General features: G+C 37.7%; 1 protein-coding gene across 24 annotated transcripts in view; it reads left to right on the top strand.

Moving 5' to 3' along the window:
- PTPRD (protein tyrosine phosphatase receptor type D) overlaps positions 1–25,269 on the top strand; it is a 2,469,774-nt gene that overhangs the window by 2,157,290 nt on the left and 287,215 nt on the right. The gene's annotated exons all lie outside the window — the stretch shown is intronic.

Below are 25,269 nucleotides of genomic sequence, written 5' to 3'. Positions count from 1 at the left end.
TGTGTATGGAGATTTCATACCGAGGTCAGCAGCCACTTTTTACAAATTACAGATGCTGACATTGAAGTTTGCAGAATTAAAGGAACGTCCTCTACCTACAGATGAGTTGCTCTTAAGCAGAGGAATCAAAAGCAAGAAAAGCACCTTTCTTCTTTATGCCAAAAATGTGTTTTTATTTCAGTCTTTTATATTTCTTGACCTAAGGTCTGTTGACGCAAAGCGAATCCAGCTGTGTGGCTTGTGCAGTATGACCTAGGCATGGGATGACAGGGCAGATCTCCTGTGCAGTGTATCTACTTTCTAGACTTCTTTTAGAATGGCAGAACTAGAGAATAAAGGCTGATGATTAATAATACTGTAATGTAAATCTCTAATTCAGTCTTTTGGGTAGAGGTAAGAACATTACTTGATTTGGCTGGCCTAGTCGTGGACATTTCTAGACTGACTTCTGTGCATTTATCTGTTTTCTTTCTCGTACACACTTTTATTTTGCTTTTAACTTCATTTTGTTTGATTGAACAACTTATGAGAACTAACTTTCTTAAAATAAAGGGAATTGGAAAGAAGGGATCAAATTTTAATAATTATAGGGGGAACATATATAGATTAAGAATATTTCTCTTACATTTTACTTTTTTTTTCATTGAGGGACTTATTAACTTTATATTTTTTATACAGTCGAAAATATTTCCTTCTATATCTTTTTAGTACCAAAATTAATTAGTTAAGCCAAGAATGTTAGAAAATTAAATTATTTACATGTATATGCCAAAATACATTTTAAATAATATGTATATAAAACATCTTAGTCTCATGGACATGGTATTTTAAGTGCATGTAACAAAATGCCGCTTAAAAACAAATCGTGGCCCTGGCCGGTTGGCTCAATGGTAGAGTGTCGGCCTGGCGTGCGGAAGTCCTGGGTTCGATTTCCAGCCAGGGCACACAGGAGAGGTGCCCATCTGCTTCTCCACCCCTCCTCCTCTCCTTCCTCTCTGTCTCTCTCTTCCCCTCCCGCAGCCGAGGCTCCATTGGAGCAAAAGATGGCCCGGGCGCTGGGAATGGCTCCTTGCCTCTGCCTCAGGCACTAGAGTGGCTCTGGTTGCGACAGAGCGACACCCCGGATGGGCAGAGCATCGCCCTCTGGTGGGTGTGCCGGGTGGATCCCGGTTGGGCGCATGCGGGAGTCTGTCTGGCTGCCTCCCCCTTTCCAGCTTCAGAAAAATCCCAAAAAAACCCCACAAAAAACAAATCGTATTTGAGCTATATTTCTAGCTGTTAAGACAAACTCTGTTCATACAAGAAGTTCTCCATCCTCCTATAAGCATGGGCAGAAGTGGATAAAATATCTGAAAAAATTAAATGCGTGGTTAGGCTAGGAAAGAACAAAGACATTTCCAGGGAATAAAAACAAAAAGAATCTCCAGAGAAGATATCCCAAGATAGTGACAAATTGATTGCCTGTTTTAGAACTGTATGCAGCAGGAATAGGCTTGTATGAAGTAAGGTGTAAGGAAGAGGGGAAGATCAGCTTTTAGCAGAAAGGTGAGACTTCCGGTACTGTTCTGACCATGCAATACTCAGGACCCAGAAGCTAACAGAAAGCTGGTCAGGAACAGTGAATTCCACAGAGTAAGGAATAGGCAGCCATTTAAGCGCTCACCTGTTAGAGACACCCCCAATCCGAGGCATACGACCCTGTATAAGGTCATTCTTGCCCAGATGGGCTCTTAGGTACCAATTCCATAGCCCAATCAATGAAAGTAGAAATTATAGTCTGTAAACTTCAGATCACTGAACTGTATGAATAGGTTTTAAAAGAACTATATTTTAAATATCTGAAAAGGTAAATGAAGAAATAAAATTTGTCAGACAATTCAGAGAATCAGACATTAAGAGAAAAGGAGCAAACAGGAGTTAGAAGCCTGAGTTTAGAACTGAAAAGAAGCTTAATTAGTATATTATATACATTGTAATATGAACTACAGAAAGTATGTACATATGTTAGTAGATGTATATCTGTTCACATAAACATAGATAAAAGGTTTGAAAACTGTAGAATCACTTTTTTTTTTCTGGAGCAAAATCAAACTGTTGATCTTATAAAATTTTAATGTTCATTAATTCACCTACTTTAGAACTAGTGCTATTGTGTAGAAAGTGTATTGCATAAGTATACTAAAGTGAAATTTATCAGAAACTTTTTTTTACCTTCTGAGTTCTTTGAACAAATTCCTTAAAAGGAAACAAAAATAGACATTTGATTTGACTTAATTTTTATGCATTTGATGAAAACATTAACAAAAAGTTGGAGTGAAATATCACTTTGCATAGACATTTATATGAGTTTTTATTTTTGTGCCTCCCAGATGACTGGGGTCCCCAATCTCATCTTCTTTTATCCAACCAGCCCACACACACAAAAAATACACTTGAAAATTTTAATATGACCTTGACTTTCTGTGGGAATATCTGTCGTAGATAAGTACATTTGTATGAAAATGTATGGTTCTAGTAAAGTAGTGAAACCTTATTTTTTTTTAAAGACTAAGTTTAGCGATTTTGGAAATGTTTCATGAGAAAAACTGAAAGGTATTTTGGATGAGGAAAAAGTAGTCTAAACATAACCTTAAAATAGAATGCTTTCATATATATCCATGTAAGATTAAATAAATGGGGTTGGAAATGATCTGTTTCTTAGAATTACTTCTTTGTTTAAAATTTTTAAATAATTATTGATAATTCTGTTAATAGCCACCTTCTAAAAATATTCTAATGGTAAACGGACTCATAGAATATGAACATTGTGAACAAATGCAAGTGAAGGCTTTATTGCACACTTGAGGAGCTTGGCGCCCACTTTCAGATAGCTTCCTCCTGCTCTTAGGACTCACACAGGCAGATATGGTCCGCACCGCAGTGGGCGGAGAATGCTTTGCAGTTGTCCTCCAGGGGCCTCATCAGATGCCCATTTGATCCACGTGGGTCATTTACTTTTTTCCCCACTTTGCTGACCATGCCAAAAATATGTCAATTGTCCTGATGGGCTTTGTCTAAGTGGACTGGATGGAGATCACTAATTTATTTCATGCAGGCTACTAGAGAACCTAATTAATTGGAGATTTAAACATCTGACCTGTGTGGCTAATACAGAAAATGTTAAAATTATACTCTGGCCACCCATGTGCATTGAAGGGGGTATTTCAGGGAAGGCTTTTCCTCTGTAGCTAGTTTCAGGTTACCAGAGCTCTGGACAACTGTTTCATATGGAAGGGTGACTATAAACTTGGGCTGAATGCTCCCCAGAATGAGCTATGTGGGCAGTTACCTACCGCTAACGTGCTGTGGGCTGTAGTTCACAGAAGTAGCGGGAGAAGAGGGACTTCAGGGCGGGGCTTACAGCCTCTGGGTCATTTTTCTAGTTTTTGGTGGCCCTGGCTGTGGAAACATAACCAAATACCAGCTCTCTGGTTCTCACGTTTTAGAGAGCCACGTGTTGTCCCTGCTCAGCAGAACTTTAAATGAAGGCCTCAGATGTCATTCAGACATTAGTGAAACCTGGGCCCTACTTAACTGTAGAATTCTGCTAAGGACTTTGGATTGAATATTAGACTTTCGTGAGGGGTAAGAGTAGCACCAGAGAGGATGTTTTAAGAAGAGGGTTATAATCCAGAGGAACATGGCTCTTTCTGAATCTTTGACTCATTGGTCACAATTTCTTTCTGGCCAAAGATATCAGGAGGAAAATTTGAAGTATCAATTTATATAGTGATAACTGGGGATATAAATGTTTCCTCAGATATGTTATCAGCCACTGAGCAGGGGAAATGAAATAATGTATCACCATCCAAAAGCTTCTCTGTAAGAGCAAACCAAGGAGCACCTGCCCCTGTTAGGCAAGTGGGAAGACATCACAAATCCTTTCTTCCTGCTCACGTAATTCCTGTCTACTGGAGAATTTACAGAAACATAATAAAGTTTGCCTCCAATTATCTGAATAAATGTCATGTTCTTGAATATATATATATATATATATATATATATATATATATATATATATTTGTATGCAGAAGTTAGAAAATACACATTTTGTTATCACCCAAAACAGCATTAATATTATTTTTAGTAGATTATTTTCCAAGATTTTCCCATTCCCAAACAGTACTGTCCTCCAGACAACTATGAGCACTAGTATAAAACAAGATATAATATGTATATAATATTGTTGCTCTTATCTACTCATAGGAAACTAGTTTGTTCATAGAACACATAAAGAGTAAAATCACTGTCTAAAAAAGTTAGGTGACCAAAATGAGATGAATTAGTTACCTAGTTTTACAGATATAGTTTAAAAAATAATACTTATATTTGAGTATCTACCACATGTAAGTGCATCAGAATGATCATTGTCAAGATATAAGACAATATACAAAAGTCTTCAAGTCTAAATCTCTACCAATTTGTGTTTCAACTCAAATTCAGGCTCATCCCAAAATATCTCTTGCATTTTCAGCAAATCTGTTAACTAGTTTGTTGTTTTATTTTATTTTTTTAATTTTTTTCCTCATGTGCACAAGGAAGGTATTGGATTGGTGATCACTCAGATAACTTCTCTGTAGCTTTCTATGATTCAGTGACATGTCTATTTCAGCAAGTCAGTTCTTGTAAGATGGAAAAAATATGCTCTGTGAAGATGACTGTTACTGAGATAGTAAAACACATAGTGAGCGGCTGGATGAGACAGAGAAGGCATTTCATTGGGAAATGGAGAGATATGTTTGCATAATATGTCAGTTTCAAAAAAAATAATATGTAAGCCATTGCAGAAGTTGTTAAAAAAAAACTTTTGCCATTTTTCAGGGAGAAGACAGTCGACTCTCTGCCATTGCATAATATCCTGTGATCAGAATTAGCATGTGCATTACAGTCTCATTTTATTAATGCCTCTTTTTGAAGATGAACACAGTTGTCCCCGCTGTGAAAATGGTACTTTGCCGGTTATGTTATAAAGTGGTCTCGGCTGGGGATCCAGGCTAGGAACATTAAAGAACAAAGCACAGCTGCTTGACTGTCACACAAAAGGATTTTTATGAAAGACTGAAACAAAAGGAAGGGTGGCCAACACAGAGCAAACTTGCTGACACTTATATTACTGAGTGAAGATCATTTGAAAAGGCTTATCAAATAGTTGAAGACTTAAAATAAATTGATAAGCAACATGATAAAGCCTTCCTGTGTATGCTAATTCCATGCTAAAAAGAGGTAGTGGTGATGGGCAGAGCCATATAAGCAAACAGAAACTTCTGACTTTTGTAGTGTCCTCCTTAGTTCTCAAAAATAGCTGTTCTTTGAGTATCTCTGTTTAGAAAGGCAGGAGCCCATGCCGACAAGTGCACTAAGATCCTACCTAGGAGAGACATTAAAACTGATAATATTTGGTGAAAAGTGCACTTGGGAGCTGAGGCTCTTCATGCTTGCTTGTGATTGGTCTTCAAAAGAGCGAGGGAAACACACTTTGAAAGTGTGTTGGTGATGCACACTGCTTCCTTTCCGCCATCTTCCCTTGTTTTTTTCCCCACTGGAATTATGTCTTAAAAGGGCTCAGAGAGAATGAGTGCACTTTTAAATCACTGTGTATGAGTGAGAATAGTATTCTTCTTTTGACCAGATTATACTAGTATTGTTATCGATTTAAAAATGAATATTCAATCACGTGCCTGTTTACTGTTGACTGACTTGTTAATAAAACTATAGAAATGTTAAGCTGGGAAGAAATTTGGAATTTACCTAGTCCGATTTTCTTTTGATAAAAGAAGCCATGGACCAGAGTATCTGAATGATTTTTCTTTTAGGTCATGCTACTAAGAATTCCTTTGAGTTTCACCCGGTCAGAAATAACGCCTGCTGTATTATGTTGTGATATGTGTTCCAGCTCTTTAAATATTTACTTTTAATGTACAGGTTTTTCTCGCTCTCTGAAAGTAGAGATTTCTTGTGAAACCTTTTGTAAGCTGAAACGGCATAAAGGGACGAAGCAATTCCTTAGGACACATCTCAGTAAAGGATGCACAAGATAAATTGAGACCCAGCACAGATGCCCGCAGACACAGTTCAAAGCTATAGTGGTGTGATGCTGAGAGGCTGTGTGTAGTTCTCAGGGAAGGAGCTTGTCAGGGCCACTCTCGCTGTCTCTGTAGGCTCCCTGCAAAACAAACGCTGAACACTATGTTAGCTTTTCACCTTTCATAAATGCAAAATCCTCCTTGGATTTCTTTCAATTAGCTAAACAGGTACTAATGTAGGGTTTTTGTATAAGTAAAGTGGCCTAAAAGGAAACTTTCAAAAACCAGAAGATACACTTGAAACCATGTCAACACAATAAATTAAAAATTAAAATTAAAAAAAGAAGCAGGGGATACCTGTATAAGACACTGTTTTAGAAGACAAAATGTGGAAGAACCCTACTTGGATGATGCGTCATGGAGGAAGGAGAACTGTGAGTTGAGACTTGGAGGATGTATAGGCTTTTCTCAGCTACAGCTAGTGTGAGGAAATACTAGGGATAGACCTGTATATACATTGTTAGGTAGGTAAGAAATTAATACATTTTTGGTATTCGGTGAGGGTGGTATATTAGTCAGGGATCTCCAGAGAGATGGCATGCAACCAAAAGAGAATAAATATATGTATATAAATATAATATATATAATTATATATCTTATAAGGAATTGAGCATAAAAGGAAGAATAAAAGAGAAAAACCCATGAACACAGACGACAGTGTGTTGATTACTTGGGGGAGGATGAGTGAGGAAAGGCAGAGGAGGGTACAGGGGCATAAATGGTGATGGATGGAGACTTGACTTGGAATGGTGAGCGCACAATATAGTGTACAGGGGATGTGTTGTGGAATTGTGCCCCTGAAATCTGTATAACTGTTAACCAGTATCACCTTAATAAATTTAATAAAAAGCAAAAAACATAAGGAATTAGTTCAAAGGTTGGCAGCCTTGAAACCCAGAAAGAGCCAATGTTTTAGTTTGAGTCTGAAGGCAGGTAAGCCAGTTTCCCAATCTGAAGGCGGTTAGGCAGGAAGAATTCTCTTACTTGGTGTTGGGTCCTACTTTTCGTTCTATTCACATCTTCAACTGATTGGATGAGGCCCACTCACATTAGGGAAGGCAATCTGCTTTATTCATTTTGCTGATTTAAATGTTAATCTCATCCAAAATATCCTCAGAGAAACACTCAGAATAATGTTTAACCAAATATCTGGGCACCTTGTTGCCCAGTCAAGTTGACATGAAATGAACCATCACACGTGGGTATAAACCATAGCAGCTCAGAGAGAAGGTAAAAGAATGGTCGTAGAAGAAAATGTCAATGACATACTTTATTGATTCAGGAATTAAACTACACAAGCAAGAAATTATGTGATTCAGTTAACATAGATCATTTTTATATGAATTGAAATGTGTAGTTGAAGTGATATAGCAAACTATTCACAACCCTATACATAATTAATGTTTATATTTAAAAACTGGATAGTGGTTGGCTTTCATTGATAAGATTTGAACAATCCTTTTATTTTCATTTTATTGAATCTCTTGGGATGACACTGGTTAACAAAACAAAAGTTTCACTGCACAATTTTACAACACATCATCTGTACACTGTATTAGATGTTTACCACCCAAAGTGAAGTGAACAATTCTTTAAAAGTCAATTTTCTGGCTTTCAAAATTTGTTTTATTTTAAGCTACTAATTAAAATATAGTTTTGAAAGTTGTGCATGCATAATTTATTGGGATTTAGGGCATGGATATACCAAATGCCTCATCTAGGGTTTAATTATCAAAATCTTAATGACATATCTTCTTAGAAGATCAAGTAACTTATTTTATCTTATTAAAAAAACAATGGCTTGTGAATTAATGCTACATTAAACACAAATATGATGATATCCTGGTAGTCTTAATATATTTTGTTAAAAATAGAAAAATCTAAAGACTATTTTATCTGTGATCTTTCTAAATGAATTTATGTCTTAATTTTCATCACAAGATGCTTTGTACCTTTCTTTTTATATCTGTAAGCTATATTTTAGATTTTTAAACTGTATTTTTGTGTTTAATAGATATTACTTAACCCTCTACCACAGTAGATTTTTTGACACATTTTGGATATTATTGTACATCTTTTAATTTTTTTCTCACATACCTGATGATATGTGAATTTAAATGATAAATTTGAGCTCAGTTGGGGCTTTCCCAGAAGGAAGTCTACGTTTTTTGAGTGTAATAACATAAGAGCTGTTCAGAATGAATTTGTATGTCATGAGTGAGACTAGCAAATCAATGTTAATAGTTTTCAGGTATTTTCTTCCTTTTAGTTAGGCATGCACACTTCTTTTTGTTTGTTTCTGCATTTGTTTAATTCCAAGTGTAACTATAGATCTATCTTGTATCAGAAAATGAGAACACTAAGTATGGTAGAAAAATAAAGACTTACTTTGCTTAATAAAGTTGGCTGTTACTTATTAATACTTATATACTGTGTAGTTAAACCAAAACCTCTGTTGGGGAGATATATTTGCATAGGTACTATATATTTTACATGCAGTTTATATATTATATATTAAATAGAGTGAGTGTGTGTATGTGTATGAACTGTTTAATTCGCTTTATAGCATTTTCATATACTCTTTATTTCTTGACACTTTTTTGTGCCTCTCTGACTTCTGTGTGTAAGCCAGTGATTCCCAAACTTTTTTTTTAACTTTTTATTTATTTACTTTTTTAGATTTTATTGATTCATTTTCATTAGAGAGAGAGGGGAGAGAGAGAGAGAGAGGGAGAGATAGAGAGAGAACAGGGGGAGGAGCAGGAAGCATCAACTCCCATATGTGCCTTGACCAGGCAAGCCCAGGGTTTTGAACCTGCAACCTCAGCATTCCAGGTCGACGCTTTATCCACTGTGCCACCACAGGTCACGCCTCAAACTTTTTGAAGTCAGGGCACATTTAAAATTCTACAAATAATTGTAGGTTCACTATATACAAATTTCTGAGAAATATGTTATAATAATTAAGTCAAATATTAAAGAAAAAATATAAAGTCCAAGCGTGCTTTTATGGTAATTAAATGAAATAAATATGACAAAATTAAATTTATTCTGACATTAAAAAACATTTTTATGTTACATTTTTGAGTTATGCTTTTTATAATTCATAAAAAAAGGGGTTAAAAAATAAAAAACAACAAAAAAGTTTTCTTTTTATATATATAGATACATTCTTAGTAAGATTTAGTATATTTGGTGGGTCCCGGTGCGAATATGTTAAATTTTTTCATTCTTGTGTTTATGAGAAACATGAGCCTGATGTGTCCGAGCAATTTCTTCAATGTTTGGGCATATATTTGAAAGGCAAACTCTCATTTCCTCATCAGTACATTGAAGAATTCCTGTCTTTTTACTCTTAATTGTGTTGAGTGCAGAAAACTCCCACCATACATATCATCTTAACTTTACACCAAACAAAGAATAGAAGAAACTTGCCTCCTGTCTTTCACGGGAACATGGGGGGTAGTGTAAAAAATCCAGCACCACAGCTTAACATAACAGACTTTTGCAACCTAATCAGGCAAGTGAGGTGGGAGGTTGGGCAGACTATCAGTTTACAGCCAATTCCCCACACCTCTGTCCCCCAAAAATCTAAACTCCAAAAACCCTGTTAGTTTTTTGGTCCCCAACAGGCACATATTTCTCTGGAATACCATAGGACACACCTAGAAATCTTTTAGGGTACGCCCTGGTGCACACTTTGAGAACCACTGGTTTAAGCCCTATTACTTTTTTTTTTCCTCTGGTCTAAAAATGTACCTAGTATTTGCTGGTACCCATCAAATATTTGTGAAATGAATGTACAAATATAAAGAGAGATATAGATATGATTATATAGACAGAAACTATGCAGTAGGGACCATTTGGCAGGAATTAATCTCACCTCACATGTAATGGAAGAAAGTGATCATTCTTTCAGTGGTCATTGTAGGTTGGAAAGTGTGATTGAGAACCAGAAAATAAAGGCAAATTAAAGGACTACAAAGAGAGAGCGAAATGGGGAGAAACACAATGGAAAAAGAGTGTTCTTCGTAGCTAGATGGTTCGTATCAGCAGTCTAGAGCTTCTGTGCTACATAAAGTTGGAATTAGGAAAATTACTTAAATATGAATTTGAAACTCATCATCTTCAGAGTGGAGGATAACCCTAGCTACCTTTTAGGATTGTTTTTAGAAATTGATGACATTGTCTAAAGTTTGTGCACAGTGACCCGAATACATAAGTCACTGAACAATGTCATTTTTTCCCCGTCTCCCTTCATCATCCTTTTGAAACTGAGCTTTTTGGTTTGGCCCTCTTTCCTGCTGCTGAGTCCCCAGATCTCGAATAGTGCCTGGCTCATAGTAATTCAGTGGACATTTACTACATGAATCCATGGCTGTGGTGATGGGAGGGGAGGATCAACAATCCGGGAAAGAAGTTTTCTGTGGTTTATAAAACTTTGCTTAGTCCAAAGAACTGAAAATCAGCTTTTCACATGAAAATTAGTTGATATGAGAGCCTGAAATATACATGTATTACCAAGTTATTTGAAATGATTGAAAATCCTTTATTATTGCAATGTTCTTTAATACCCAATATCAAGAACTTTTTATTTCTTCTTTCATTTGTGCCATTTTAACATACATTGCCATAGTCTTCAGAATGCTTGTACATTAGGACCAGATAGTCAGTCATGTGGACCAGGATCTCACTTAACATGTGATTTCTGTTCTGTTACATTTGGACTATCCTTGGTCACAGAATATATAAAACTTGTAATTGTGTATCTATTGCCTGTGAAAATACAGCATCAATATTAATATATTTTAGAGGAAGCAGGACAGTCTCATGTATCAGTTACACATTTAAAGAGGTAATAGAAAAGGATTTTAGCTTGTTTGTTTTTTATTTTTGTCTTTTAGATAGTTTATGTGACCACCTTTGTTGTGAAAGGTGATAGGAGGTGTGGTTTTGAATTCAGTTTCTGCAAACAGACAAGCTCTCTAAGTTCAAATCCTGACCACGCTATTTGATCTGTGGCTATGTGTACATTTCTTTCTTTTTTTTTAACAGAGACAGAGAGAGTCAGAGAGAGGGATTGATAGGGACAGACAGACAGGAACCGAGAGAGATGAGAAGCATCAATCATCAGTTTTTCGTTGCGACACCTTAATTGTTCATTGATTGCTTTCTCATATGTGCCTTTACCATGGGGCTACAGCAGACTGAGTAACCCCTTGCTCAAGCCAGCGACCTTGGTTCCAAGCTGGTAAGCTTTGCTCAAACCAGATGAGCCAGCGCTCAAGCTGGCGACCTTGGGGTCTTGAACCTGGGTCCTCTGCATCAACGCTCTATCCAATGTGCCATTGCCTGGTCAGGCACCTCTCTAGTCTTTTTTATCTGTCAAGGGGAGCTCTCAGATGACCTGCTGCTTCAAACTTAGAAGATAATTGAAGGAGAGGATCCACAGAAAGCTTTAGCAAAGTGCCAGGCTCTCAGTAAATGTGAGCTTCGGTGGTGATTATTGTTACCATCATCCATATTATTTCCACTGGTGCTGTTATTATGATTATCAATAGGTAATTTTAAATTATTTTGATTTAAGAGTGCTGCCACATTAGTGACACAGAATTTTCTGGCTGAGGCAGAGCCATCTTTCCAAGGTTAAGAAAACACATACTTGTGTAGCTGTTAAGTCAGTCTGCCTTGTCTATTGATTCATTTTGTTGTGCAGATATGTGAGCCAATATTTGGCCACTGTGGGCTCTGCGAAGTATTTGATATTTGAATGTCATTGTGTCACAAGTGATTGGGGAACGTAGTCAGGAAAAATGAGATATGGCTTTTCTTTTACCCTGAACAGAGCCATCACTGTACTCAGACTAGAAGTGTCTGGAGAGCAGGACTTTATGCTCAAGATTGAGCGCACAGTGCAGTATTCGACATGTTACGCATTTTCAGTAAGAATGTGTTTACCAAGTGAACAAATGATAAGTTGAATGAAGAAGTTTTACATATTTTTTTCTTTCCAAAGAACTTCATTTAAGATTTTAACTTAAAAGCTCAGAATTAACAGCGGATGTTGTTTCTACATTGAGAATAAGCCCTTAGTGTAAGAGAAGAAATTTATATTAATTCATGAATTTGCTTATTTGGTAATATGGTTTTCTCTATGCCAGGGATTGTACTAAGTGTTAGGAATAAAAAGATGAAAAACACATTACTCCCACCTGTCTTCAAGGAAGCTATAGACTGTTTGACAAGAAACTATAATTTTGTTAAAATGACAAGACCATTATAATGTATGGGGATAATGAAGTCTATTTTTAGAGTGCACTCACAGCATTGAGCTTACACCTTTCTAAGCTAGTGCTTGCGTGAGAACTAGTATCTCCTTGAGCATTCCATCAATGTGACAGTAAGGTTTGTTGAAATGTAAGATTTGTTTGACATATGAAGCCCCAACTGACAGAAAAATTAAACTCACTTTTTTTTTTTTCCTGAGGAGTATAAATATTCTGAAAGAAAATTATATTTCATTCATAGCAAGATTTACTTGGGTTTTGAGAAAACATGATATAGTTTAAAAAAAAACCTTTAATTACCTTTAAAATAATATTTTCATTTGTTTCCCAATTAATAATAATAATTAATAATAATAATTATTATTATTATTATTACTGTGCTCACTGTTTTTATGACTCCTTTTTGTTCCAAGTGATGACAAAACATGCCTATATATGAAATAATTTTAAAGAGTACTAATGAAATACCTTAACACTTCTTCTCCCTCAGAAGACTTTATTAGGCCATACTGATTTCTGAGTCTAAGGTTATAGGGAATACTTTAGCTTTGTATTCTTCCTTCTGTGTTTAACATCCAGTAATAGAAGGCCAGTTTTTTTTTCTCTTCTCTATCTATCACCACCACCATCACTGATGGAAAATAATCTCTTCTGCAAGACACAGATTCAGAATATTTATTCTAATATAATCAGCTCTAAATTTTCATATCAAAATTTACAAAATTTCCCCAAATGAATTTCTATGCTGATTTCCCGTAAGTGGCACGTTCTCTTGTGTATCAGAGAAAAGACAAGAAAGGGCCAGGAGTGGTTGGGACTGCTTCCTGAAATTGTTCATCTATAACATGACCATTTAAAAGACCTTCAGATTTCTCTTCTCAGTTAACAGGCTGTTACAGAACCAACTTCTTCATGTTTTATAAGCTTTTGCAAAAGCAAAAAAAAGAAAGAAAAAGAAAAAAATTAAGTAATTAAATATTAATAATAGCTAAGCATGCAATCCAGCTTTGAGAATGTATAAATTTTAGTATATAAAAATTTAGTATGTGGAAATGTAAGCATTCCTATGAGATCCAGAGAGATCCTTACTTCTAAAAGGATCTCCTAAAAGGACTGCTGATACTTGACAAACCACTAAAGGGAAGATCTGTGTTCATTGTGTAGGAGCTCTGAGTTCAGAGGGGCTGAAGTTCAGAAGTGGCTTGGTCTAAATAGCATAGACTCTGAATGTGGTGCATTACCAGGTTTTCTGACTCCAAATCCTATTCTCTATTCATTAGTTCATGTTCTCTTTGATGCTTTATTGCAAAGGGTACAACTGAGTATAAAGTGACATGGAATAGTTTTAAGGATTGATATTTTAGATTGCTTTTAGAAGAATGGGAATGTGTGAAAAATACGTAATGGCAGCAAGAGGGGGGCCATTGGTTGGTTTATTTAAGTGGCATTTTGTCATCATCCTTGAGTTTCTTCTTAACCAAGATGGCAAGAGAGCTGTGAGAACATAAAAGCACAGTGTGGCATAGAATGTAAGAGAAGGAATAGATATGAAAAAATGCAATAAAAATGCCCACTTTAAGGAGGGCTTAGTGGTCCCCAAAATACTGATGTAAAAATGCTTCCCAAATGTTTATCTGGAACTAACTACAGGAAGTGAACAGATCAATTCTAGTCAGTTAAGACATGTTGCAAATGAGTTATGTTAGTGTTTGTGACGCCATAACTTTCTCTGGTTGATAGAGATTACTGGGTTCCTCTGCTGACAACGATCTGATAATCTAACAAGAAAGTAGTTCTCTTTATTAAGAATTGTTTAAAGAATCATTGATCACCATTTATGTCTTTTTTCATTACATACATTTATGAAGATGGACAGTCCACAGTCAGTTTTGTTTGTTCATTTTGAGTAGTAAGAGTTACTAGAATTGCTAAGCTAATGGGAAAGTACTAAGGCCTTCTTGTATGTGGTCTTTTTAAAAAACTCTATCAAAGAATCAGGGGCATGGTGATCCTTCTGCAGAGCCCAAATATCATATTATTATAGGAAAATATTCCCTTTACTGTACCCGGCAAGAGCTGTGTTGTGAAGCAACTTCTTTCATTGTTTGTCATGAGCAGTAGTTGGTGGAAGCTGTACAGGTCTTGTTGTTGATGAGGTAACTTTAAATTCTTATTTTAGGCAAAAGCATCTGCAAATTAAGACTTCAGAAAGTAGCAGTGAAAAGATCCTCATAGTTCTACTCCGTTGGACAATTCTTCATTATACTGACAATTTAATTGGGTATGAAAAGAAATGGCAATTTAAAATCAAGGGCTTTAAGTGGGATAGCCTACCAGTTTCAAAGTTAGTATTAAAAAAAATCCAGGAGATTCAAAGAAGTTGCATCTTTAGTTCTCTAATTAGTTACTTCCTATTATGTTCTGTACTGAAATTGCCCTATCAGATTTGCCTTTTCATGGTGACTTCTGCAAAAGAGCCTGAAAATAAAGAGAAGAAATTGAATCCATCCTTTCATGCATACAGATAGATGCACATATAGAAATGCCTATTTTATAGAAGAAAGTTCATTCACTTTGAGTTTTATTATTTCAGTGCTTAAAGGGCTATTCCAATTTAAAGGATTGGGATTTTTATATACTGCTTACAAAAATGAGAGGATATTTCAAAATGATATGAAGTGCTAAAATATCCCCTTATTTTTGTGAACTGTATAATTAAAAGCATAAGATTAAAACAAAATAGTTAAGGTTTGTTTGTTTTTTTCCAATCTTGCTTATCCCATGAGGGAAAGGGTTGTGTTTGACTTATCAGGGATGCTGTGGAGCAGGCATCAAAATAGTTGTTGAAATAATAGATGAGTAAATGTTCCAAGTTGGCATTATTTAAGTGGCATGTTCAAGGTTGACTATAGCCTGGTAATCACGAAGATAAATAAATGAACTTTATACATTAGGATTTGCATGTCAATTTGATGAGCAGTCATAGACATTTATCCAGAGTAATATTGCAGTTCCTTCTACTGAGAAATATAAACATTTCAGCTTCCTCTCAGATCACTGATGGGTGCTCTGTACTCTAGACTTTCTCAGGGACACTGGCAGACATCTTCCTTCTCCTCTTCCTCTTCTTTCCTCTCACTCGGTCTTCTTTCCACAAATATTTCAAGTAATTATTATTTTTTTTTAACAGAGACAGAGAGAGAGTCAGAGAGAGGGATAGACAGGGACAGACATACAGGAATGGAGAGATGAGAATCATCAATCATTAGTTTTTCATTGCACATTGCGACACCTTAGTTGTTCATTGATTGCTTTCTCATGTGCCTTGACCACGGGCCTTCAGCAGACTGAGTAACCCCTTACTCAAGCCAGCGACCTTGGGTCCAAGCTGGTGAGCTTTTGCTCAAATCAGATGAGCCCATGCTCAAGCTGGTGACCTCAGGGTCTCGAATCTGGGTCCTCGGCATCCCAGTTCAATGCTCTATCCATTGCGCCACCGCCTGGTCAGGCTCAAGTAATTATCTTAACTTGCCATCAATGTATTCTACAGCCAATGACTCACATAAATTTCATGAATTCTCTGATGGAAATATATAGTTTTATTTTATAATGAGGGAACATTTGAAAAGAAAAGGATTTTTAAAACTAATGTTTTGGACAAAAAGTTTTAGAAAGTAGAGTATGGTAGTGCTCATGTGGGTATTTGAATAAATGTGAATTTTTTTTATACCCAATAGTCCCCAGTTAGACCATTACCAGCTATTTAATTTCTCAATAAGGATGTGGCTTTGTCTGTGCCCACTGACGTTCTGGATGAGTTTCCGATTTGCTGGTGAAGGTAAAATCTCGGGAACACAGAGGCCATAATCACACCAGCAAGATTAATAGCACACCTAAATTACTGGTGTCTTTAATCAGTCATTTAGAGACAAAACAAACAAACAAACAAACAAAAAAAACCTAAGAATGAAACTGCCTAGACCCCTATAATGACATCAAGCCTATCTTTCAGCTTGAAGATGGATTTCTATATAAGATATACAGAAAAATTAGGGTGTTTCTAATAGAATAGTTATCAATTTTATAAATCAGACTGTGGGTATGATAGATTCTACAGTCTTTTATGCTAAAAAAATAGTGAATTTCTTTTCTTATTTGCCATCATTAATGATTCTGTTAACCGTAGACCAATGTTTAGTATCTCATCTATGTTTGTCATTCTTTATTGTCTTTCATAGAATCTGAAGTAAGGTCCGCTGTTTCAGTTCTCAGATGCTCCATTCTCTAACAGCTTTAAAATTCCATGAAGAGATGGTTACTATCAAACTTGTAAGGCAAAGTCTTAGATATTAAGTACAAAACTGATGTTATCAAGACCACATAGTTGATGAATTTTAAAAAGGAAGTTTTTACCTACCTCACCAGGTTTAAGTTTGAAAAGTCTCCTGACATCTCAGCAGTCCTATAAGCTTGGTGTGGACACTGTTGTCTTTTGACAAGTTCATTGGCCCATTTCAACTCGACTGATTTGTATTTAGGGTCCAGAACCTGAGATAACTTTAATTTCTCACATAATTAGAAAGTTCTAATGTGATGTTTGATGATAGGATTATACAATGTGTCAGTATTAGATCATTACCTTTGAATTTTCTTGATCAAATCTTTTTTATAAAACATCAAGATTATTCTTTATAACCTTTTCTTTAGAGTTTGCTAAAATTGTGTGAACAACAGAAAATTGATTGTTTTAAGTGGTACTAAATCAGTCAAGATTATTTTCTCCACAGAGGGATGATCGTGAATGATTGTGGCACAAACTAGCTAACATATATTGATATTTTATTGAGGCTGTAATATATATTGGCTCCATGTTGAAACTATTGGAAAATCTCTAGAATGAGATAAAAGAATGAAAATGATTATTTCCCAACAAGAACAAATTTATTATTTGAGGAAAGCATTTTCCTCTCAAATCGATGTTTTGAAATGCCCAATCAGTATGTTCTTAACTTTAAGTTATAATATAGTTATTGTGTGCAAGATAGGAAGAGCCACCAAGTGCAGGTAGGTGCCATGGATTTTGTGTGTTAGAAATTCCCGTAAGGTGGTCTCAATCTAATTAGACATTGTGATCCTCTGAGGCTAGTTTTATTTATTTTTTTATTTTTGAGTTATGTGGACTAATGCTTATAAAAAGAGTCACTATACTTTTAAAACTGATGAGTGTCATTTTTCCCATAACGCCATGAAAGGCTATTGACTACATCCAGGAGGAAACAATGTAATGAAAATATGCCTACTTTGGATTTCTTCATGTTTAAATAGAAGTGAAAGCTTACTTTCCCAAAGTGATCACACTTGATTTTGCATGAGTACTTGGTGTAGTTACTAGGCCCTCCTAGAAAAATTTGGGCCATAAGGTTTAATTGCATGCTCATCAAGCAAACAGACTTGGAGGTATAGTCTCTGAGCCGTGAGCTCCCACAGCTCCCATTAATGCTAATGGGAGTTACACATGTGTATTGAGAAGAGAATAATAGAGCCTTTGAAGCTGGAGTTACTAATTGAGTGCTTTCCTCAGCTGCACTCAGCTTCAGTGGCTGAGCAGAGTTAGAGCAGGCGAAAGTGTCTCAAATGTCACTCTTCGTGAAGCCCCCAGAAGATTATCAAAGCCGACTGGCAGTGAAAGAGGCAGCTAAAGAACAAGTCTTTTTCTCCCCCTAAAGGGAGAGAGAATTAGCAGGCCAAACAAAAGAAGGAGCACAAAAGTCCCAAGAATAGATTCTTTTTTTCTTCTAAAGTGGCTGGAACTGGTTTAGTGCAGAAAGGGGGAAAGTAAGAGGGTTTGGGTTTTTTTTAGTGGGTGGGGGGTTGCCTGCCCTGTGTGGATTCTGTAAGTCTGAGGACTACTCAGTACTGAATATTTTGTAGCTCCATCTTCCACTTGGTCAGCAGACAGACAGAAATACTAGTTTCTGTAGGTGATTCGATGCGTGGAGTGACATCCTAGATGCCCATGATCCAAAGATTCCAGGGCCCTTGTCCCCTGCCATTTTTCTTTATTCCTTTTTTAGTTTTCTAGTTGAATTTATTGGATGACATCAGTTAATAAAATGCTACAGGTTTCAGGTGTGCAATTCTATAATATATCATTTGTATATTATTATATGTTGTGTGTTTACCACCTGACAAGTACTATATGATTTCACTTATATGTAGAGTTTAATGAACAAAATAATCCAACAAACGAAATAGAAACAGACTCATAGATACAGAGAACAGACTGACAGCTGTTGGAAGGCAGAGGGTGGGGAGAGGCTGGGTGAAAGAGGTGAAGGGATTAAACAAAAAATAAATAAAAAGCAACTCATAGACACAGACAGTAGTATGATGATTAGCAAAGCAGAAGAGAGTAGGGAAGTAGAAGAGGTTAAAGGGGGTTAAGTAATGATGGAAGGATATTCCACCCCTTCTTTTTTCTTGCATGAACTCTTTTGCAGTAGTTGTCTTTGCAAGAATATGAGGAAATTGTAGAATAATACATTGTAGGTGTCTACAAAAACGAGAAATAGAATTGACTTTCTCCACAAAAAGAAAAAAATTTTTAAGTGATTATCTTCTCTCCTGGACTCTATCCTTCTTACTGATGAGTTCCATATTTATGAGATCAACTAGGTACTAAAATTTATTTGTAACGCCAAATCAGTAGTCATGACACTAACATGGTCATTTCACAGAGCAGCAGAAAGAAATGTGTGTTGCCCATCATGTGCTCCCAGCAGAGGTCAAACAGGGAGACCCGTTCATGCAGTTGTAATATGAGACTAACAACCTCAGTGTTGGACCATCTTATGGCCAGGTGTAGTTTTGTTCATAGAGACTTCCTGCCTGCATTCCGTCTGACAAGACACCACGCAGATCAGTAGTAGATGCCATAAGGAAGACCAGGACAAAACTTGTGCCTTCTGGAAACATATCCTAAATTGAATTTATTTTAAAAAGGGATTAGTCATGTCATCTTAATGTCTGAAGGGAAGTATATTTATTACAGGTAATAATGTAGTATCAAAAAAATTAACAAGAGATACTCATATTCTGGGCTAATTGCCTTCCAAACTTGCCAAACTATAAAGGGCTTCAATTTTACCGTGTTTTAGAAAGGAAAAAATATTCAGGATAACTATATTCTTCTTTGAATGAGAACTGTTTCTAAGAAGACAGACTGTACATTTAAGAAAGTTTTTACAGAGAAGACAGTTGGGCTGAGAATGTAGAAATGTAATTGTTCTGATTCCTTAAGGACTTAAGAAAAATAACTAAATCAGCTATGACGCTGGTGGTAGCCTCTGAGGACTGTCATGTAGAAGAGGGATTAGACTCATTTTGTGTTAGCTCAGGCACCTCGATGAGGATCAGAGAGAGGCATGTTTTTGGATTGGTCCCAGGAAGAACTGTGGGATGATCTCAGCTTCCTAAATATGACTAGGGAAAATTTCTCAAGAAGTAGAGGTTTTAAGCTTTGGGTAAAAAAAATATGTCATGCCCTGGCCGGTTGGCTCAGTGGTAGAGCATCGGCCTAGCGTGCGGAGGACCCGGGTTCGATTCCCGGCCAGGGCACACAGGAGAAATGCACATTTGCTTCTCCACCCCTCCGCCGCGCTTTCCTCTCTGTCTCTCTCTTCCCCTCCCGCAGCCAAGGCTCCATTGGAGCAAAGATGGCCCGGGCGCTGGGGATGGCTCTGTGGCCTCTGCCTCAGGCGCTAGAGTGGCTCTGGCCGCAACATGGCGATGCCCAGGATGGGCAGAGCATCCCCCCCTGGTGGGCAGAGTGTAGCCCCATGGTGGGCATGCCGGGTGGATCCCGGTCGGGCGCATGCGGGAGTCTGTCTGACTTGACTGTCTCTCCCTGTTTCCAGCTTCAGAAAAATGAAAAGGAAAAAAAAAAAAAAATATGTCATGATGACATCTGAGATTTTTGTGATGCTATAATATGTTAATATGTTTCTGTTTCCCTTTGGATTTACTTATAAAAACAACAGGCCCTGGCTGGTTGCCTCAGTAGTAGAGCACCCTCCTGGCGTGTGGATGTCCCAGGTTTGATTCCCAGTCAGGGCACACATTAGAAGCGTCCATCTGCTTCTCTACCCCTCCCCCTCTCACTTTTTTCTCTCTCTCTTTCTCTCTTCTCCTCTCCTCCTGCAGCCATGGCTGGATTGGAGTGAGTTGGCCCCAGATACTGATGGCCCATGGCCTCCCCCCTAGGTGCTAAAAAATGGCTTTGGTTGCAATGGAGCAAGGGCCCCAGATGGGCAGAGCATTGCCCCCTAGTGGGCTTGTTGGGTGGATCCTGTTTGGGGCCTATACGGGAGTCTATCTCTGCCATTCCTCCACTCACTAAATTAAAAAGAAAGAAAGGAAGGAAGGAAGGGAAGGAGGAGGAGAGAGAGAGAGAGAAAAGAAAGAAAGGGAAGGAGGGAGGGAGGGAGAGAGGAAGGGAGGGAAAGAGGGAGAAAGAAAGGGAGGGAGGGAGGGAGGAAGAGAGGGAGGGAGGGAGGGAGGGAGGGAGGGAAGGAAGGAAGGAAGGAAGGAAGGAAGGAAGGAAGGAAGGAGGGAAGGAAGGAAGGAAAGAAGGAAGGAAGGAAGGAAGGAAGGAAGGAAGGAAGGAAGGAAGGAAGGAAGGAAGGAAGGAAGGAAGGAAGGACAAAAAGGTCACTAGAGGAATAGTCTATCAACTACATTATTTCTAAGAATGCTTGAAGTGCCAGGGAGGGAGGGAGGGAGGGAGGGAGGGAAGGAAGGAAGGAAGGAAAGGAAGGAAGGAAGGAAGGAAGGAAGGAAGGAAGGAAGGAAGGAAGGAAGGAAGGAAGGAAGGAAGGAAGGAAGGAAGGAAGGAAGGAAGGAAGGAAGGAAGGAAGGAAGGAAGGACAAAAAGGTCACTAGAGGAATAGTCTATCAACTACATTATTTCTAAGAATGCTTGAAGTGCCGGGGAGGGTGCGAGGGAGGGAGGGAGGGGAAGGGAAGGGAAGGGAAGGGAAGGGAAGGGAAGGGAAGGAAGGGAAGGGAAGGGAAGGGAAGGGAAGGGAAGGGAAGGGAAGGGAAGGGAAGGAAGGGAAGGGAAGGGAAGGGAAGGGAAGGGAAGGGAAGGGAAGGAGGGAGGGAGGGAGGGAGGGAGGGAGGGAGGAAGGAAGGAAGGAAAGAAGGAAGGAAGGAAGGAAGGAAGGAAGGAAGGAAGGAAGGAAGGAAGGAAGGAAGGAAGGAAGGAAGGAAGGAAGGAAGGAAGGAAGGAAGGAAGGAAGGAAGGAAGGAAGGAAGGAAGGAAGGAAGGAAGGAAGGAAGGAAGGAAGGAAGGAAGGAAGGAAGGACAAAAAGGTCACTAGAGGAATAGTCTATCAACTACATTATTTCTAAGAATGCTTGAAGTGGCCTGGTCCCTAACACGAAGGCGTACAGATTGCATGCTCAGAATTAGTTTCAGGTATTGGGCCTATTCATACCTTTCTCTTTTTTTTCTCCTCCCTTCTTCCAGAAATGGATGAGACCACTGAAATGAAAAAGGACAAACTGTTCCTTTAAAACACTAACTTTGCAACTGAGTCTTAATATGTATATAGTGTTTACTTTTGTTTTTCACTCTTTGCAAAAGCCATGTGTGTTCAATACCTATTACATGTTAAAGCTAATAGACTAAAGGCCCCCTTATACACACAAGGTATAAATAAAATATCATATAAGCCCTTTATTAATTGAGGAAATCTTAGGGTTCTATTATAGACTGATAGCATGACAAATATGATATAAACACTGTAAATCTTAGCTATTGATATGAGATTAAGAATTCTTTTCAGGTTGTAAATTTTAATATCTAATAATATCTAATGCTCTGTAGGAAATCTAAACAGTGCTATCGCTAATCATAGAATATTTCATGATTTAGTCATTCATTATAATTTTTAGTAAGCACACTTGAGAAATTGTTAAACCATGCTAATAGTCTTTCATAGAAAATAATATCAAATTTGTTTACACTTTTATTTTTAATTTATTCCTTTAAATTTTGAAACATACCTGAGTGATGCATAAATGTACTCTCTTTGAGAGTGTATCAAACCACATGGAACTGAAACAGTACAAGCCCCCTCCTTCCACAGGGGCGGCAGTGTGCTGTAGCTCTTTCTGGCTCTTTCTCAGTGCACTGTAGTTTACTAGCTGTGGAACACATACCTGGGGGTTTATACTCCGAAGCTGTTTTTCTTTAACCAGTGGGATTGTATTATATGGATTGTTATGCAGTTTGACTTTACATTTCTAGAACATTATCTTATCTGTATTTTCTATGTCAAGACAAAGATCCACCACTATGAGGCTATATTGTATGCACTACAATTTATTCCATTGGTAATGACCGTTTTATACAATGTTAATACAGAGCACAATACAAACACTCTTCACTTTTGAGAGGTACCTTTTTAATGCATGTCTTAGAATCTTTGTGGGATTGTCACCTAGAAGTAGATTTAGTTTCATTTAAGTTAGTATCGGTATGATAGATTATACATAGAGATCTAAAAAACAAAAACTACTATTCAAGGAGGCCCTGGCTGGTTGGCTCAGCGGTAGAGAGTCATCCTAGTTTGTGAAGGTCCTGGGTTTGATTTCTGGTCAAGGCACACAGGAGAAGTGACCACTGCTTCTCCACCCTTCCCTCTTCTCTCTCTCCCTCTTCTCTCTCTCCCTCTCTCTCTCTCTGCCTCTCCCACAACTATGGCTCAAATAGTTTGAGCAGGTTGGCTCTGAGCGCTAAGGATGGCTTCATGGCCTTGCCTCAGGTGCTAAAATGGCTTGGTTGCCAAGCAACAGAGCAGCAGTCCCAGATGGGCACAGCATCACCAGGTAGGGGGCTTGCCAAGTGGATCCCAGTAAGGGCACATGCAGGAGTCTGTCTCTGCCTCCCTGCCTCTCACTTAATTAAAAAAAAATTACATAAAAAATAACTGCTATTCAAAGATGAATGCCATAAAATAATCTGAACTATAATTTTTTGGATATACTACTTCATATTATGTATTGCATATTCATTAATTTATTCTTGAAAACTTATTTTAATGAATATTTTTCATATGTACTCAAGATTTACTTTAGACTTGTCTGATAGAATTTTTAACCAGAACTTACTGTTTCTTGGTGTTCAGTTTTTGTTTTTTTTTAATAGTAATTTTCAGGAGTTATTTTTATAGACATTATTTAAATACTTCCAGTTGAGAAAGAGAAAACACACACACATGCAACTACAATTGACTTCTTTTTTTTTTTTTTTTTTTTTCCCTGAAGCTGGAAACAGGGAGAGACAGTCAGACTCCCGCATGCGCCAGACCAGGATCCACCCGGCACACCCACCAGGGGGCGATGCTCTGCCCCTCCGGGGGGGGGGGGTCGCTCTGTTGCAACCAGAGTCACTCTAGCACCTGGGGCAGAGGCCACAGAGCCATCCACAGCGCCCGGGCCATCCTTGCTCCAATGGAGCCTCGGCTGCAGGAGGGGAAGAAAGAGACAGAGAGGAAGGAGAGGGGGAGGGGTGGAGAAGCAGATGGGCGCTTCTCCTGTGTGCCCTGGCCAGGAATCAAAACTTCTGCACGCCAGGCCGATGCTCTACCACTGAGCCAACTGGCCAGGGCCTACAATTGACTTCTATAGTATATCCTATTGCAGCAGAGATTTTAAGGGTAGAAGAAACAGAGTTATTATATGCTGTTTTTAAAGCACCTATGCCAAATTGTGGAGATCTATTGTCCTTTATCTCAGTCACTCTTACAAAAGGCTCACAGACATAGAAACTCACTCAGATCTCAAGAACCTAGAAGAAGGTAATGAAACAGAAAATGCCAAACTTTTAAAAATTTATAAATAATAGGCACAGAGTTTAAGTGCCGTGGCTTGAATAGTATCAAGGTTGCACAATTCAATTCTGACAATGTAATGATTAAGACAGGTAAGTACACCTTGATTTGGGGCGAGGCCAACTGTCACTTGTCCAGTCAACTGGGATAAATGGAGCTACTTGGCCCCTGCAGTAGTATCTCGGGTACTAACACACTGAGGATGAGGCTTACAGAAAATTATGCCAACCATCAGCATAAATGCACCAGGATTTGATTTCCTAACAGAAACACGTTTCTTACTATTTGTTAATTTGGGACCCAGGCACGATCTTTGGGACAGACGTGCATTGGCACAGGCTGGCTTTGTACAGCTCAGTGATTTCCACATTCAAAGAAAAGGTAGATGTTCTCTGTGATTATTTTTATTGCAATTACAATAAAATCCACCTTTAAATCTAGTTTAATCTAATAATTGTCTGTGTAGTTTCTCTGCTGATGTTTGCAAGGAGTAATGAATGATTTTACTCAGACTGAATTAAGCCAACTTATAAACGGCAAAGCTTCCAAAGTCAATGCAGTTTTATTAAAATCATTATTAGATTCTGGTAAGGATTACACTACACTTTCCATGAAATACAAATGAGCTTTTAGGTAGTAGAATGCTATTTATAATTAAATATGCTATTTTAAAGCTAAAAATGTATTAAGGCAGGCTCAGGTGCTATATTTTGTTGCAGTGTTGGTGGAATCTGCCTTCCAATGGCAGCGTTCTGAGACAGAATAAGTAATTCAGTGGTAAGTTTGATTAAAGAAAAATATGTTGAATGAATATATATCTGTGGATATATCTATGACTATATATATAGAGAGAGAGATGCATAGAGATAGAGATGTAATTGAAGCTATGCTACAAGTAAGCACACATCCATATTTTTATATGTATGCACATGCATTACATATTTTTATTAGTCTGGACATTAT

This window comes from Saccopteryx leptura, chromosome 2 (assembly GCF_036850995.1).
Source record: "Saccopteryx leptura isolate mSacLep1 chromosome 2, mSacLep1_pri_phased_curated, whole genome shotgun sequence".
Lineage (NCBI taxonomy): Eukaryota > Metazoa > Chordata > Mammalia > Chiroptera > Emballonuridae > Saccopteryx > Saccopteryx leptura.
Note: the sequence above shows the minus strand (reverse complement) of the source record. Positions and strands in the feature narration are given on the sequence as shown.